At 32.4% G+C, this 16098-nt stretch overlaps 1 long non-coding RNA gene across 1 annotated transcript; it reads left to right on the top strand.

The window, feature by feature from the left end:
• The first annotated feature begins 298 nt into the window (after window positions 1-298).
• On the top strand, window positions 299-14735 carry LOC140253466 (uncharacterized). Its single transcript, XR_011903858.1, has 3 exons — window positions 299-388; window positions 11971-12057; window positions 14627-14735. It is a non-coding gene; the product is annotated as an uncharacterized lncRNA (long non-coding RNA).
• The last annotated feature ends 1363 nt before the right edge of the window (window positions 14736-16098 follow it).

Genomic DNA, 16098 nt, shown 5'->3' on the forward strand with positions numbered 1-16098 from the left:
TATGAAGCTTCCTCAAGATAGCTGTAAAGTATTGCTAGTCTAAAAGAAACCATGGGAATAATAATAAGTTAGAGAAATACTTGTTTTATTATTATTCTCTTATTTAAAAAAAATAAAATTATAAGTGTGTAGAAGTAAATTTTGTTCAGCAATGACATTTCAAAATGGGTCCCATGTATGGGATCACAGCCTGAACCTCTGATTAACCACCTGAGGCAAGCAATGGAAGTGTGAATTACAGGTGAAGGTAATCCAGCTGTGCTACCAGAAACAATGGAGCTTGGCTCCACCTCTGCAGGTCTCATTTAAGGGCTGACTACCACTAAGGCAGGATCCATTCCTCTGGAGGCTGTTCCTATGTGGAGTTTACAGTGAGCCTTTGACACTGGTGAGCATTTTCCATTTATCCTAGACTGTCTTTCTATCATGATAATCTTTCATACAAAACATCTGTTTAACAATCGACTGTATAACTGTCCACCTTCTATTCCCAAAATCAAGAGAGAGTACTTTTTTGTTCAACAGACCTAACTCTTTCTGGATTCAAAGTGCTATCTCCTTTCTTCATAACAATTATTCTTATTAGTCCCCAATTAAAGTTTAGAATAAAAATGATAAACTAAATCTAACTCAGCTGTTTATTCCATCAGTGCAATAATTAACTAAGCAATAATTGCAAGGACCCAGGTTCTTTCTGATAAACTTACTCATTACAGATAGAGCTTATACATACAAATACAAGTGGAGAGAGATTGTGTAGCTTATATTTGTTACTGGTATGAAAACAAAAGTGCTAAATATCATTTGTAAAAACCAGGTTGAGTAAGTGATCTGAGAAATTCATTCAAAATATTTTTTTTTTTTTTTACTATTCACAGAAAATGTAATTGTGCAGTGCAAATTCCCATTTTTTAAAAAAATTGCTAATATATTTTTGAAAGCACTGAATAGTGAAGTCCCTCAGTACTGTTTTCATACAGACATTTCATAAAGAAATGTTATGTTGAATTGTGACTAATGCTTTCTACATTAAGAAAAACACAGCTTAAAACATGTCTGTTACAGGACCAGCCATCAGTTTGTAGTTATGTTATAAGGCAGCTGGTTAATGTTTTATGGCCATGGGACAAGTCCTAATTTGAAGAAAATAATTTTATAGTATTATAGTACATTTTGTACCATAAAATCATTTTGCTTCACATACATCCTTCTTATGTTTTATGCAAAGCTCATCCTGAAGACTGGATGTAGAGTTGCCAAAGCCAAAAGTTTTGTCGGTATTTCAAATGGCAGAAGGATGTACTTTAGCTGTAGAACAAGGGTTCTATTAATGAAAAAACTAGTTTGTTTTTTATTATATGTTAATAAATATGATGTTTGTATTTTATGTTTGTCTATATTATTTGTGAGGTATTTCAGAATAGTGGGAACAGAATTTCAGACTGAGGTCTTCCCCATCAGTAAGCTAGACACAAAAGTATGCAGGGCAATTTATTTTTCATCAATAATTTCTTTTTTGAATGAAGAAGACTAACAAAGGCTGTGGAAGATCAAACCTCTTGCTCTTTATGTATTTAACTTAGTTATGCAATAAAATTGTCTTTTCTCTGAGACTTTCTGAATAAGTAATCTGCATTGATATTAAACACAGTAAATTCATCTTCCAGGGAGAAACTTTAAAACAAGTTTCAGTTTACTTGCCCACTCTTTCAAATTCTAATTAAACTAGAATTTTTCCTGGACCTCTGAGAAAGTTGTAGATAAAGTTATGTAACTGAAAATTATATTCCTGCTATTTAGTAAACAACATTTCTGTTACAGAGACAAGACAACTTATTTTTAAGATAGGAAAAGGTCATATAATCTCATTATATTTTTATGTTTTTGACACCAGTGTAAATTTGTCATTGTTTTTTGACTGTTTACTTTATACCTCTTTAATGGAAACTCCTCTGGCATTTTTCTTATGGGCTGAGGTTCTCCTCCTTTTTAATTAAATTGACCTTTTGGTTCACTTGGCTGCTCACAAAATGATTGATAAAGATTTTTCTTTTGGAAGGAAAGTGAAAAGGAGAATAGACTGAAAACAGTCATATGAAATAATTCTTTTATACAGCAGTCTCAGCATTGTAGCTGCATAATCATTATGTTCATTGCCTCTAACAAGAAGAAATACTGGCCTCTGCAAATTTTGAGACATTTTAATGATGATAGGTTGTTTCTTATCTTCTTGAATGAGTGCTTTTATAGTGTACTTTATGACTTTTATTTTCAGAGTACATTTTTACTATCCCAGAAGGATTTGCCTTTTTTACTTTGCCAAATTGCAAAGGGTAAACTTTAAGTAATTATCTTCTATCACATAACATGTCTGTCTCTTCATTCTATCTGTATTGTAGAATGGAATAATTATTAAAGTTATATTTTCTAGGTTAAGGACTAAAATCAGTGGACATTAGTTGAATCCAAAAAATAATTACACATCATTCACCTAGATTAGAATCAAATAAGAGTTCCATGTGGGCTTAAATAAGTGTATTGAAAGTTTAAGAGATCTCTACTTTTACCATGAAGGCAGCAATGAGCAAAATACAAGTATTTTGTTTGCCAAAGACAAGGCATAAAAAAAATGGTCTCATCCTGATGAAGGAATTTGTACCTGATCCCATTCAGTTTAATGTTCTATGCTTGAATATTGGGACAAAAGGGATTTATTCCCAGTCAGGATATGTAGCACAGAATTTTCTGTCCAAAATGAAAAACACCTGAAACTCAAATGCAAGTTACACAATCAAAATGAACATAATCTGTAAAGGCTTTAAACTTCTCAGAAGCCTAACACAAAGATTTACATAAACAAAAACCTTCATTATTGTTACCATTCATGGGCTACACACACATTTTAAGTCAGGCCAGAAACTGTTCAGGAGCAAGATCCCCATTTACCATTGTTGAAATGAAATAGTCTCAGGTTTTACATCTCCTCTTGCTGTTATTGACTAGAAGCAGTAGTTAATTTTGAGAAACTTATTTTTGGAGTAGTAGAATCACCTATACTACTGTTGTTTCTTTGTTTTCCTTCTGTTTCTGTAAATGTACATTTTGTTCTTATAATCATTGATAATCCTCTATCATTTCAAAGAGAGTTTATAGATCTATTTGTGAGCACTTAGATTAATATCTGAATCCTACTACATCCTTTTTAAGATATTTACGCTTTAATCCATTTTAAAGTATTATTTCCAGGGTTATGCTTAGTGGAATTCAGTTCTTATATATAGTCATCTAAAATTTGTAATATGAAGTTTCACTGTCACTATCTCATAACAAATTAGAAAGGTTCTCACTCACTTGTTTCTAGGTCTTTTTGGTCTATTCCTGAAGAAGTTTCTCAGTAAAATCAAGACATTAAATTGTAGTTATTCCGATAGAATTTTCCATAAAATAAACTTCAACAACTTTAAGAGCTGTACTTAATATCCCCTTAGAGTTAATCTTTCATCCCAACTGTTGTTAATAGTTACTAAGCTGCAGATGGAGAAGTAATTAGTCTGACATTAGGTTACTTATTACTGCAAGGTAGGATTTGGATACTACCATCATGGGTTTTTTAGTTTTAATAACAATTACTTTCTGAAGAATTTTAGAGTTTGCTTTTCTTATGTTGCTAGTCCACTGAAATTCAGATTGCTTTAGAAAACACTTGTAAAGAAATTTCAGAATGCAAAGTAATGCCTTTTATTTAATTACATTGCAGGGGAAGAGAAAAAAAACCTCAATTCTTTTATAATATTTTATAATTAAATACAATATGTTCTTAGAAACATAAAAAGAAATTGTCTTAGCAAAAAGAAAATATTTTTATCCATTCTTCCTAGTCATTTTTAAAAGTAACAATTACAGACTTCAACTACAGTCTTAAAATTAAAAAGATTGTCCTAAGTGTTTACATGATCTTTTATATCCATATGTGTATATTTTCACATTACATGGAAAGCTGAACCTATTTATCTAATGTTTTCATAAGAGCGCATTAAGTCATAAGTTGAACATACTGAGAAAAATCTTGCTACCATTCCCATGATAATATAGAATAGTTTCGATTCTGGTGTAATGGTGGAGAGGTCAGACTTCAATAGAAATAACATGTATTTGGCTACAAATTTTACTTGTTAGTTTTATAAGTTTTACACTTCAGTGTTAAAAGAAGTAGGAGTGACCCACTCTTACTGCTGCCACTGCTGAGGCACATTGCCTCACTGTGCACTATTTTGTCTCTAGGTACTTTCAGCAAGCACTGAAGAATGTCGGTGGGTGCCATTTTTTCCACATGGAAGAATTCAGTTCTACACCTTTAGGTCATGTGCACTTCCAAGTCAGATGCCATTTTGTCAGATTGCCCCTCAGCTACCATCTGTCAACATATGCTGCTGCTGTATGACAACAAAGTGTAATAGAATTCTGGCAGGAAGGTTCTGTCACACTATCAACATCCACCTCTAATCTCATGGGCTGACATAATAAAATAGGAGTTTTCACTTTTGATTCAGCCAAGATATAGTGAAATTCAGGTACCTTAAAACATTACTCTGAATTTTTAACTTTTATTGCAGCAAAGGAAATATTGAAATATGCAGAATATTTTCCAAATTCATTTAGTATTTTAGTGTAATCTTAGCCATTTAATATCATTAATGTGTTGGCTTTTGACTAGGGAGCTAGGATTAATGTACAGTTATGACATTTTGGCATGGAAAAATCTGTTTACATCTATGCACATGTACCTTCAGTCTGAAAATGTAGTGAAGTAATCAAATGTCCCTGTGACATCAGCAGGATTTTCAAACACGGCTGTGTAATTTCACCTGCCCTCCCTAAAATAAAACAACAACAGAAAGAAGAGTACGATAAATTGTTCTAGAATCACCAAGAACTAAATTAGTAGTATTTATCACAGGTAAAAATCCATACCAAATTCAAATATTGAAAAATCTGGCTATTCATTTTACATCACAACCACCTTCCCATTGTAACAGTTCAATTACTTCTGGTTTTCATTCAGGTCTGAAATTTGCTTATTATTCTTAAGCTGTGATGATTTCACTTCAGATTATTCAATAATTGGTTAATATCTTTGGAAGGCATCTTTCTATTTTTGTTACAGTTTTGAAAGATTGCTGTTAGACTATGTGAGAGAGAGAGAATGTGAAAATTATCTTTTTATTTATATCACCTTCACAAGTTACACTTCCTGTGCAATTTCCTGAACTTTAGCGTGGTCTTGTTATAACATTTTACTTAACCAGTATTAGCCAATGAAGCAGAAGATTACTTGGAATTAACCCATTCTTAAAATGGAATTCAATTAAGTCTCTTTAGTGTTGGTATTTGGGTGCATATACTTAAATTCCAGACACTTCAAACTACTAACACAGAAAAAAGGGTGGGATCATTTTAAGGGCAAGTAAATCTTTGTTGAAGCATCAGCCCTACTGTACTCCAAACATTTAAGACTTGCTTAATCCCACTTAGCATTAAACATCTAAATACACTGTCTAAATCAGAGTTGAAGTTTCATCTGACTTCTTCCATAGTCAAAAGGAAAAATGTAGAGATCCTGAAAACATAAAGACAAACCAATTTATCCCCTTGAAGAACTTGGTTATTAATTTGCCAGCTTTTTTCAGCTGACCAAATGGAGTTCATGTAAATAAGTTTCTCATGTGACTTGGAGGATGGCCATACCACCAGCAGTGATGCTGGTCTGCTTCTCCCCTCTGCTTATGCTCTGGGCTCCTGCCCTGACATCCAGTGATGGAGACAGAGGAGGACAAGCCTGTAATGACATGGGATGAATCCACAGGAAGTATTAATGATGGTGACTGGAGATTGACTGCTTTGTTAAAACATAGAGTCATATGCCAGTCATTGAGTATATTGTATCAGGAAACATCACTGTTTCTGATTAGGCTAAAGGGCTACAATGATGGTGAAGGGTCTAGAAAGGAAGACATACTAGGGATGTTTGAAGTACCTTAGCTTGTTTGGCCAGAAGGAAACTGAGGGTAGATCTCATCATGGTCTGCAACTTCCTCACAAGGGGAAGTGGAGGGGCAGAAGTTGATCTCATCTCTGACAATAATAGGACCCAAGGGAATGGAGGAAAGCTGCAACAGGGAGCAGTCAGGTTGGATATCAGGAAAGGTTCTTCACTGAGAGGGTAGTCTGGCACTGGAACAATTTCTGTGGGGAAATGGTCATGGTACTGACCTGCTGAAGCTTAAGAAGCGTTTGAACTGCGCTCTCAGAAATATCCTAGATTTTAGGATGACTATGTGGAGCCAGAATTTGGACTCAATGATCCTTGGGGGCTCCTTCCAACTCAGGATATTCTATGATTCTGATTTCATGGAAGCTGGCCTGAATAATGTATTAGTTCTTTTTGTATTATATCCTTTTACAAATACTTTAAGTGAAAAGCCAGTACTTTGGGCACTGTGCACATTCTGGATTGGTTTTCTAGAAGAGATAACAACCGATGTATGCCTTTCTAAATGAGAAAATGTACAGTTTTTCATGTTTTTAATCAAGGAATGTTGTCTATGTCAGGAATTACATATTCTCTTGTTTCAACTGTTCCTTTAAAAAAAAAATAAGATGCAGAGAGACGTTTGTTATTATATATTTCAAGTATAGAGCTTTATAAAGATTATTTAGAAAAGTAACAGGTACTAGATAGATTGAGCTCTGAGTAAGAGTTATCGAATTGCATTGATTTATCATTTAAAGGCCAAATGTGAGTAATGGGATAAACTGCAGTTCCCTAGAAGCTTGATAAGGATATTCTCAAGAGGGCAAGTAAAAACTATATAAATAAGACCAGAAGACTAGAATGTGATTATCTGTCTAGTGTTCAGAAGTATCGCAAAAAAGTATGCTCAAAAAGTAGAAAGATGAGCCAACTCTCTCTACTGGCTTCTTAAAAACAAACAAACAAAAAAAAACCCAAATTGAATATAATCATTGTGCATAAGAAAGAAAATATACAAAATATGAATAAAATTTTGTCTTCAGATTTCAACCTGTAAGCACATGAAAAGACAGTTTTATAAGGATAGAGTTAAATGCTGCTCAAAAGGACAGCAAAATAGATAATGTTAAAATATAATACCCTGCATATTTGATTTTTCATGCTAATGATCTATCATTATTGAACTCAGCTTCAAACTTGCAAGATCCTGAATTTCCCAGTAGTTCATAATGATTTATGGCAAACTGCTCTCTGGAGACTCCATACTTTACAAACTTGCCTTAGGAATGTTGCATGTGTATCTTTTTACATGTTTGTTAGCATTTTGAACTCTGTGAATAGGGTGAAGTAAAAATGCATACTCCTATTAGATGTTATTTTATACGTAAAGAATTTTGAAGTAAATATTTGTGTACTTATATATCACATTTCACATAGAAGGCAGGCAGCAGCTGCAGTCCATCATTAGTGTAGTTCAGTGACAGCAGAGTTTTCTTTTTTCATTACACATCAATGATGTAATGGTGCACAATATGTTTTATAGAGAGGACAGGAGAGAACATTTAATTTGATGTATGTTTCAGATAGATAACAGCTGCCTGTTTTGGAAGGTTAACATCAGATTTCATTCAGATTGTATGTGCTTCTAAAGAAGGAAACAAATCTTTCTCCCTTGTCCATTCTACTTTTATCAGAGTATGTTACCTAAATCATTACTTTTTTTTCTTTTGAAACTGAGAGGTCGCTATTGAGTCTCTCTGGAGCCCTTTCTTCACCAGGCTGAACAGTCCCACCTCTCTCAGCCTTTCCTTGTGGGGAAAGACTTCTACATAAACATAATGTAAAACATAAAACAGTAGAATATGAATTTGAGATTACTGGAAATGTGCTATTGAAAAACTTATTTCGTCTTGCAACTTAGTTGCAGTTCCATGAACACTCAGAATAAACAGTGTCAGGTATATACTGGGCTTTCTACCATTAATGCATATTCCCAGTTGGTAAAAGCTCAGCAAAGTAATGCAAACTTGTGAAATATTTTATACGTTTCTGTGAATTTTTTCCATTTCACATTCTAGTACTATTTGAGTTCTTTCCCAAATCAATTATATTCCATATTTTTTAATACATGAATTGATGTTTAAAATTTTCATCCTTAACATCTTATCATCAACTTAAAACTTCTCATTATATTGGACATACTCAGATAATAGCATATGAGAAATATACAAGGAAAATCATATGCAAGATATTTTGGTGGGTAATGACTGTATAGCTTTTGGAAATTGCCTTTTATTTTTTGACATTTCAGTGACCACAATATGAGGAAGAGACTATATTACACTAAAGCATTTTCAGTGCAGCCATCAATGAAATATATATTTTGTGAAAATTTTATCTTAATAAGATCATGGCTGCAATCAGATTACACTTGACAATAGTGTCATAATGACAGCAAGATGTATTCTGCAATATAGTTTTTTAAAAAAATCTTTTCTAGGAGTCATTGCTGTCAGACTGAATGAGCTGAAGTTATATGTAGTATTTCTTAGTGAAACAGGTTAGAAAATGAGGATGTTCGGAACTCATGGACTGTGTTCAGGAACCAGCACTGAATGACCTTTTCAAGCAGCAGTCCTACCTTGTATGTGGTCAGCAACTTCAGCTGCTTATGTTAATATTTCAAGATGGAAATGAGTAGAAGTGAAAATAAGGAGTGTGATGTTGATCAGGAACAAATAAAACAGTTTTTTGTATTTTCTGTACTAATTTACAAACACTCAGCAAGTGTAATCTTTATTTAGAAATCATGCCTACATCCTATTGTATGAAGTTATCTTTCAAAATAATTTTTAATATGTACATATGTGAACCTTTGTGGTATTTAAATACAACAATACTCCTAACTGGCTCTGTCAGGATTCAGAAAGGTGCATCTGCAATGATTCAAGCCCAAATCACTTTTAAAAATGAGATTTGGGTTTCTATATTATTTCTGTGGCACTTTCAAAAATTCTACTTCCTTTCCCAAACACATATTAACACTTACTGAGACTTCTAAAGATATGACATCTAATATGTAAAATAATATAAATACAGTGGGGAGTTTGTGTACTTGGGAATGGTTAATATTATTTGTAACTAACTGAAATACTGACATTTAAATATCTACAGTACTTAATGTACTCGGTGCCTCTCTGTCTAATCAGCCCAGCTCAGTCAGGGGAAATGTATGTTTCAATATTATCCTGCAAGTAACGCTGAACAATAAAACAGATAATTTTATAATGATTGAAAACGTTTTAAATGATTTAGTTAGTAGATATTATTGCATTACACAGTAGAACCAAAATTACTTGTTAGTGATTAAAGGTAAAAGAGGAATGAAGCAAATGTTTTTTCCCTATGTCATTTATTTACTAATTATCATAAAAACAAATTTTTTATACATTATCATCTGATTTCATAGTGAGTGTCATTTAGTACTGAAAATTCTTCAGACAAAAGAAATTGATGGCTTGTTCCTAATTACTGATTATGGCCCTTACACTATTTTAATTTTATTTGACCTTTCAGAAGCATTTAATAACAGTAGTCATGGGATCTTGCTATAAATTTTTAAGACATATAGTAGCACTTATGTTTCTGACTTTTTCAGTGTGCCTCTTCCTCCACTTTATCACATTATCAGAGTTACTGATGTGGCCATTTGTATCATTTTGCAACTATTTTAATTGAAAATCTAATCTTGGTTTAAAATTTATCTACTGCACAAGTTTTATTACATTTCAATATTTATTAACACATATTCGCAATAAATACTGGTACCTATGTGAAGATATTTGCACTGAAACTTAGCTATGAAAACAAGATTCTGGCAAAAGAATCCATTATAGAAAGACTAGAAAATGATTTGTTTAGTGAAATCATGTTTACATACTTGCTTCCGTTTTACTCAGTGAAAACAAAAAGATGATTTGTAGTAGAAGATTATTCTTATCTATGTCAAGGAAATCTTGTATATAATTTAGAAAAATCTATTTTGGACCTGCTAGTGGAAGGAAGTCCTATTGTCACATTTATTTGGTCCAACACACAGAAATAAACTGTCACAAAAAACAGCATTCAAATGTTTACCAGGGGAACACTGAAGAAAGAGTACTGAATGCACCCCATCCCCCTCTTTTTGTCCCCACAGCTTGCAAGAGAATAAGCTACTAGTGTACTAATGGTGTTTATGAATGCCTGCTTCTCTTCCAAGTATTGAACAAGATTTTCATCTTCATGTTTTTCTACAAAGTAGGGATGATTCTCAAAAGTAGCATGGATAGTAATTTCAGTGGCAAGTGAAATAGAAAAACAAGATTCTGATGGCATTGATGAATTTGAGACTGTATATTGATCAAACAGAAATACTGTTATTCAAGAAGGGTTACCTCCTAAATGTAGAATTCAAAAATTTTTGGCTGTTATCCCTGAGTAAAGTTTAAAAAATGGCTTATTTTGTAGTCCTGTTTGCTTATTCAGGGGATGCATAATTTAAAAGGAAGTTATTTTCCTGTTTGAATTGGGTTGCTTGCTGCTTAACTTCTTGTCAGTAACCTATCTCCATTTTGATCAAAAAGAATAAGATTGCTGTTTAAAATCTTTTTCTGCATTACTATCTTTCTTCTTTTACAATAATTTTGTGACAGTTACCAGGAACATAGCATTCAATCTAGGAAGCAGCTGATTATGATGTTCACTCATATATTCAAAAGAGAAGTCATTTCAAATAAACTTGTACCTGTTCTGTACATACATCTGTATGGACTGTGGATTAGGAAAGAGTACTTAGCTCTTCATTCTTGAGTACATTCTTGGCTTATAAAAAAAAAATAGGACAGCAGCTACATCTTTGTAGCTTAAAGACTATCTCTTTAATCTTTACTGACAACCAAGGTGAGGTAACTTTTGTTGACCACCCACATGAAAATTATAGATTGTAACCAAAATTTATTCTTTTACAGTTCAAGATGTCCCATTGTAATATATGAGAGGTATTTTGTTATTATTTTTAAATAATTTTGTGGGTCAAATAGGAAAAATACAAAATCTCAAAGTGGCTGTATGAATGGTCTCTAGGTATCATTAAAAGTGTGGACTGATGTGCTAAAGAACATAACTTCAAAAAAGGAAAGAACTTCCTTTGCCTAGGATTGATTGCCTCCCTCCAGCCCCAATAAACTTGTTCATAATGTAATTCAGATAATGTCAGAGGACAAAGGATATAGTGAGAAAACTGATATTGAAATGGACCAAACAACAGTAGTTAGAACACAAAACTACTATTTGATATTTCTTCATTAATCAATTAAATGTCAACTGAGTTAAACCAAGCACTAAACAATTCACCTTTCTTTAGCTATGACAGTAAAGACTTTTGGCTAGTTTGATTTTGAAATTGTAAGTTGTCAGTACTTGGTAGAGGACAATGAGTGAGAGTGTGTGGAACACAGAAGCAGCTTGCTCATATTACTGAGCATTTTTGTAGATATGAACAAAATAAGAAAACTGTCTCTTTTGAAAATCGTTAAGAATTACATCAATGTCCATTGTATTTTTTTTCTAAAAACTTTGATTAAGAAACAGAGATATATCGGCATTATGTTGCATTTGCTTCCATTTTATTAGTTTAAAATATTCTTACCTTAGAAAAAGAAGATAAAATGTCATGCACTTTGTAATATATAGAGAATGAAATTTTATACTTACAGAAACACAGTTGTACACAAGAGAATGCACCTTGTAGTTATTCATTGAATCACATTTGTTATGCATTGGTAATAATGCCAGTCTTACTTTTTCTTTTCTATCAATGGAAAGAACATCCTTGCATTCTAAATAGACCCTCTAATTTGTGACATTATCCAGCTTAATTACCTATTTGATACTTGCAGAAAGAAATGTTTGCTATATAGCAAAATCACTGAAGTGCATTTTCAGCATGAGAATGATACAAGATCTATGGACTCTGAACTTTAAAGGTTAGAAATGTAAAATTTTTCAAGAAATGAAAGTGTTACCAGATGATATAGGATGATGATGGTGTTGATGTAGTAATCTTTAGAATATTTATTTACTTATTTTGGCTATGTGTTAAACCTAGAAAATATTGAATATACTGATGGAAAAAGGGAGAAGTTTCTTTTTAAGTTTCTCTTACCTAAGTCCTTAACTAAACGTGAATAAAAATGACTATAATGAAAGCATCTGTCTAAAATATTTTTTTAAGTATGAGACAGTAGCTATGAGAATCTGGGGGAAGAAATTATCAGTACATTTTAAGAATTACCTTCATTATATTTCATTATATTACTTGAGATATCTGAAAGGAAAAAAAAAAAAAAGACAATTTGTCGTTACATACTACTGCATTTAATGAAAATTTAGAAACTCAGATTCACCACAGGCTTTTCATTTAATTAGTATTGTATTTCACTACAATAAATTTAATAGTTTTTATGGTGACTGTAATAGTTGCCAGACTGAATTAACTATATATTCTGTAACTATATAATACCAATATATTAGCAATCTGTTACTGATGTAGAAATCAGATATGGTGGTTTTCAAGTACTGTAGATCCCACAAGTAATTGTATCTAAAATATCTTCCATTGCATGGAATTTTCAGCTCATCTTAATAATAAATTCTAGAAATGCATTTGTTTGAAACCACATCTATTGAACAGAACAATAATGAATACACATTGTACAACTGAGCACATTTTCTTTTATTGCATTTAATCTTAAAGAAGTGTTCTGTACTTCTTCATTTTGACAAATCAACGTAAATCTAATCAGAAACTAAAAGTGATAAGTAGATCTTTGCAAACTTCTTCATTCGGACCTTAATGTGCTTGGTATTAGCCAAGGCTGATCTATAGTAAAAGAGAAGCATTCATTTCCCAATATTTTTGTAAGAACTTCCCTAATTGCTCAGTGAAATCCCTTGGACCCCTTTTCTTGCATGAATATGTCTTAGAATGAACATATTTTCAGAGGAAGAGGTATTTCAAGTTGCAGGAATGGTTTATATGCTTATATTCTCCTGTGAAATTTATAAAAATGTACTTTGATATAAACACTGCATAAAAGCAAAAACTTTTTCTCCATTTTATTCCTCAGGAAGAGATCTTTATGGATCTCTGTTTCTTTAATATTTTACATACATACTTAGCCATTAGTTTGGGTGCTCTTTTTGATTGTTTGCACGCATTGAATTTTTTCCTTTTACATATTTTTTTCAGATATCCAGAGGTAGTAGCAGTGTAGTAGTAGTAGTAGCAGTGAACCTCAAACATTTTTGCACTTTTCTTCCTTTTAACTTCTAGCTTCTGAAGTACCAGGAGGAAAAAAGTTCTTAATGTAATAGAAATATGTGAGACTTAACTGCAAATATAAATGGTATTTAAGAAAATGAGAATTCAGTTTTGCAAATATATGCTGGGGCAGTTTTCCAAGGAACAGAAAATTCAAGTCTTGATCTGAAGGTAATACTGTGCTTTCAGAAACTTGTAAATGAGCTGTGAACCACCTGAAATCCTGGATGTTATTACTGATTAAATAGTAAAGTGTGAGTTTATTCCCTATAAGTTCTCATCACAAGTTCTCTAGAAGTAATGTGTTCTAGAAATAATGAGCACTACTGTTCGTATAAAACAAAACAGATTTAAAAAAGAAAAAAATCAAGCATTATAAAACACTGTCATAAATGTTACCCAAGCAGGGAAAATGTAATTATTTTGGAACTACATTATGTCTCCTTCTGTGAAGAGATTAGAAACCTTGAAGAATATAATCTGCTGCCCAAGGCAGCTGCGAACCATTAAAATCTATTTCCTTTCTCCCAGAGAGGAAGATAAGCTTCATATGAAGTGACAAAATCATTGTCAGGAAACTGCAGTTGGATATGATTATGGTTATTATGCTTTGCACTTTGTTTCAAACCATAAATATTGCTTGAACAACTAATATTCAGAAACTGAAAAGCCAAATAAATAAAATTAATAGTACCTCCATGGTAACAGCTTTATGGATTTGTCATAGAATCCTAGAATTATTTGGTTTGGAAGAGACCTGTAAGATCACCTAGTCCCAACCCCCTGATATAGGCAAAGACAGCTGGGAATTAAACCAGGTTTTTCAAAGGCTCATCAAGGCTGGCCTTGAATGTTTTCAGGGAGGGAGCATCCACAGCTTTTCTGAGCAAAGTGTTCCAGTTTCTCACCACCCTCACAGAAAATAATTTCTTCATAATGTCTGGTCTGAATCTACTTCTTACCTTTTACAATTTAAAAATAAATAAAGGAAAACAGACTTTTCTGTGTAGTTGACATTTTGAAACTACTATGGATATTATCTGGTATTATTTGGATTGAAATTATTAGAGCTTTATTAGAACTTTCTGTCTTCGCTGTGGTTTTCTCAGTTTATTTTACATCTGTTTACATCTATAATCTGAGAATGGACTGCAATGGCCACAGTGTACCTCATTGTATCCTTGATGCAAATGCAGAACAAGAATTTTTAATCTCTGTGTATCTTTTCACAGATAGGATCTACTCTAGAAAGAAGCTTAAATTCTAGATAACACTTAATGCAAACCACAGAAGAAAATGTTGAAGCATTGCCTTACCCAAATTAGTGCTACAACAGATCCAAATGTAAGTATCTTTAATACAGTAAAGAAAAAAGAAAGTATCTTGATCTATTAAAAGGAGTTCACAACTTCAACCAAAACTTTCTGAATGGAACATTTGACAGGAAAAGCCCATGTTTACAGTTATGGAATGGAAATTTTTGTCAACATTGTCTATTTGGTGTGAAAGTTAATATTAAAATGTATCCTATTCCTGGACTTTGTTTATTTTTATTTTTTTTTAAAGAACCTAATCATATTAAAATCATATACGTGATAGAATAGTTAATGTTTTTATGTGAATGTAGCATTTTGTATTATTAAAGAAGGGAATGTGCAGAATACATGTTTGTAGACTGTGGGCGTAAATTAACCAGTTTTTAGTTTCAATCCCTTTTTTACTTGTTGGGTGTTCCCACAAATAATATTTAAACATTCCTTAAGTGTTATGAAACTTTCAACATTTGCTTGTTGCCCTGGTTGCAGTCTGTAACAGATGTGTCAAAACATAAGCCAGGTCATGAGCCAAAGAACTAAATAAATAGCTTAAAAAAAAAAAAAAAAAAAAGTTATGAAATTGTATCTTAGTTCATTATGTCAGCTAAGTTGCAAAATTTCCACTGACTTAGCTCTACCTTTGAGTCCTCCTTTGTACAGAGCCAATAACATACTCTGAGTCAGGCAGGCTGTTTTTTATATTATTCTGTGAAGTTTCAGACATAATGTATGATGTCTTTAAAATATACAGACATTTCACTGATTGAACGTATAGACATTAGAAAGAATGGTCCAAAACCATTTATTTTAGAATTAAGAGAGAATGAAAGAGCATATTTCTAATAGTCTTGGACCACTCTTCAAGGGAGAAATAAAGTAGATTTTCCACAATGTGTATCTCTCTCAGATGCTCAGATTTTTGTTGTTGTTGTTTTGGTTTGGTTTTTTCCTCTCTCTTTTTTTTTTTTTTTTTTTTTTTTTTTTTCATATAAATAACTATCACATTTCTGCTGAACATCTTGGGTCATTCTTTCGTGACTGGGTTCCTTGTTTGCTTTTTCCCTTGCTAATGTACTTGTATTTTTAGTTGCAAACAGAAACCTGAGCATATTTTCATAATCTAGAATTTTCTCAAGACAGGATACTTCATTCCCTGATTCTGCAAACAATGTTTCAGACCAAAACAAAGCTGCTTTTGCTTTGAGATTCTGACTAGAAATGATTATTGATCAGATACTCTATTTAAAAATCCCAGTGTTCTTAATAGAAAAAAAAGTAAAGATGTTTATGATATTTGTGATGTGCAATTAGATACTCAAGGTATTATGTGTTAATACAGTGTTCTTCACCAAATGATTTTGATTAGGAATTTGTGCTGAATAGAGGAC

Source organism: Excalfactoria chinensis, chromosome 5, assembly GCF_039878825.1.
Source record: "Excalfactoria chinensis isolate bCotChi1 chromosome 5, bCotChi1.hap2, whole genome shotgun sequence".
Lineage (NCBI taxonomy): Eukaryota > Metazoa > Chordata > Aves > Galliformes > Phasianidae > Excalfactoria > Excalfactoria chinensis.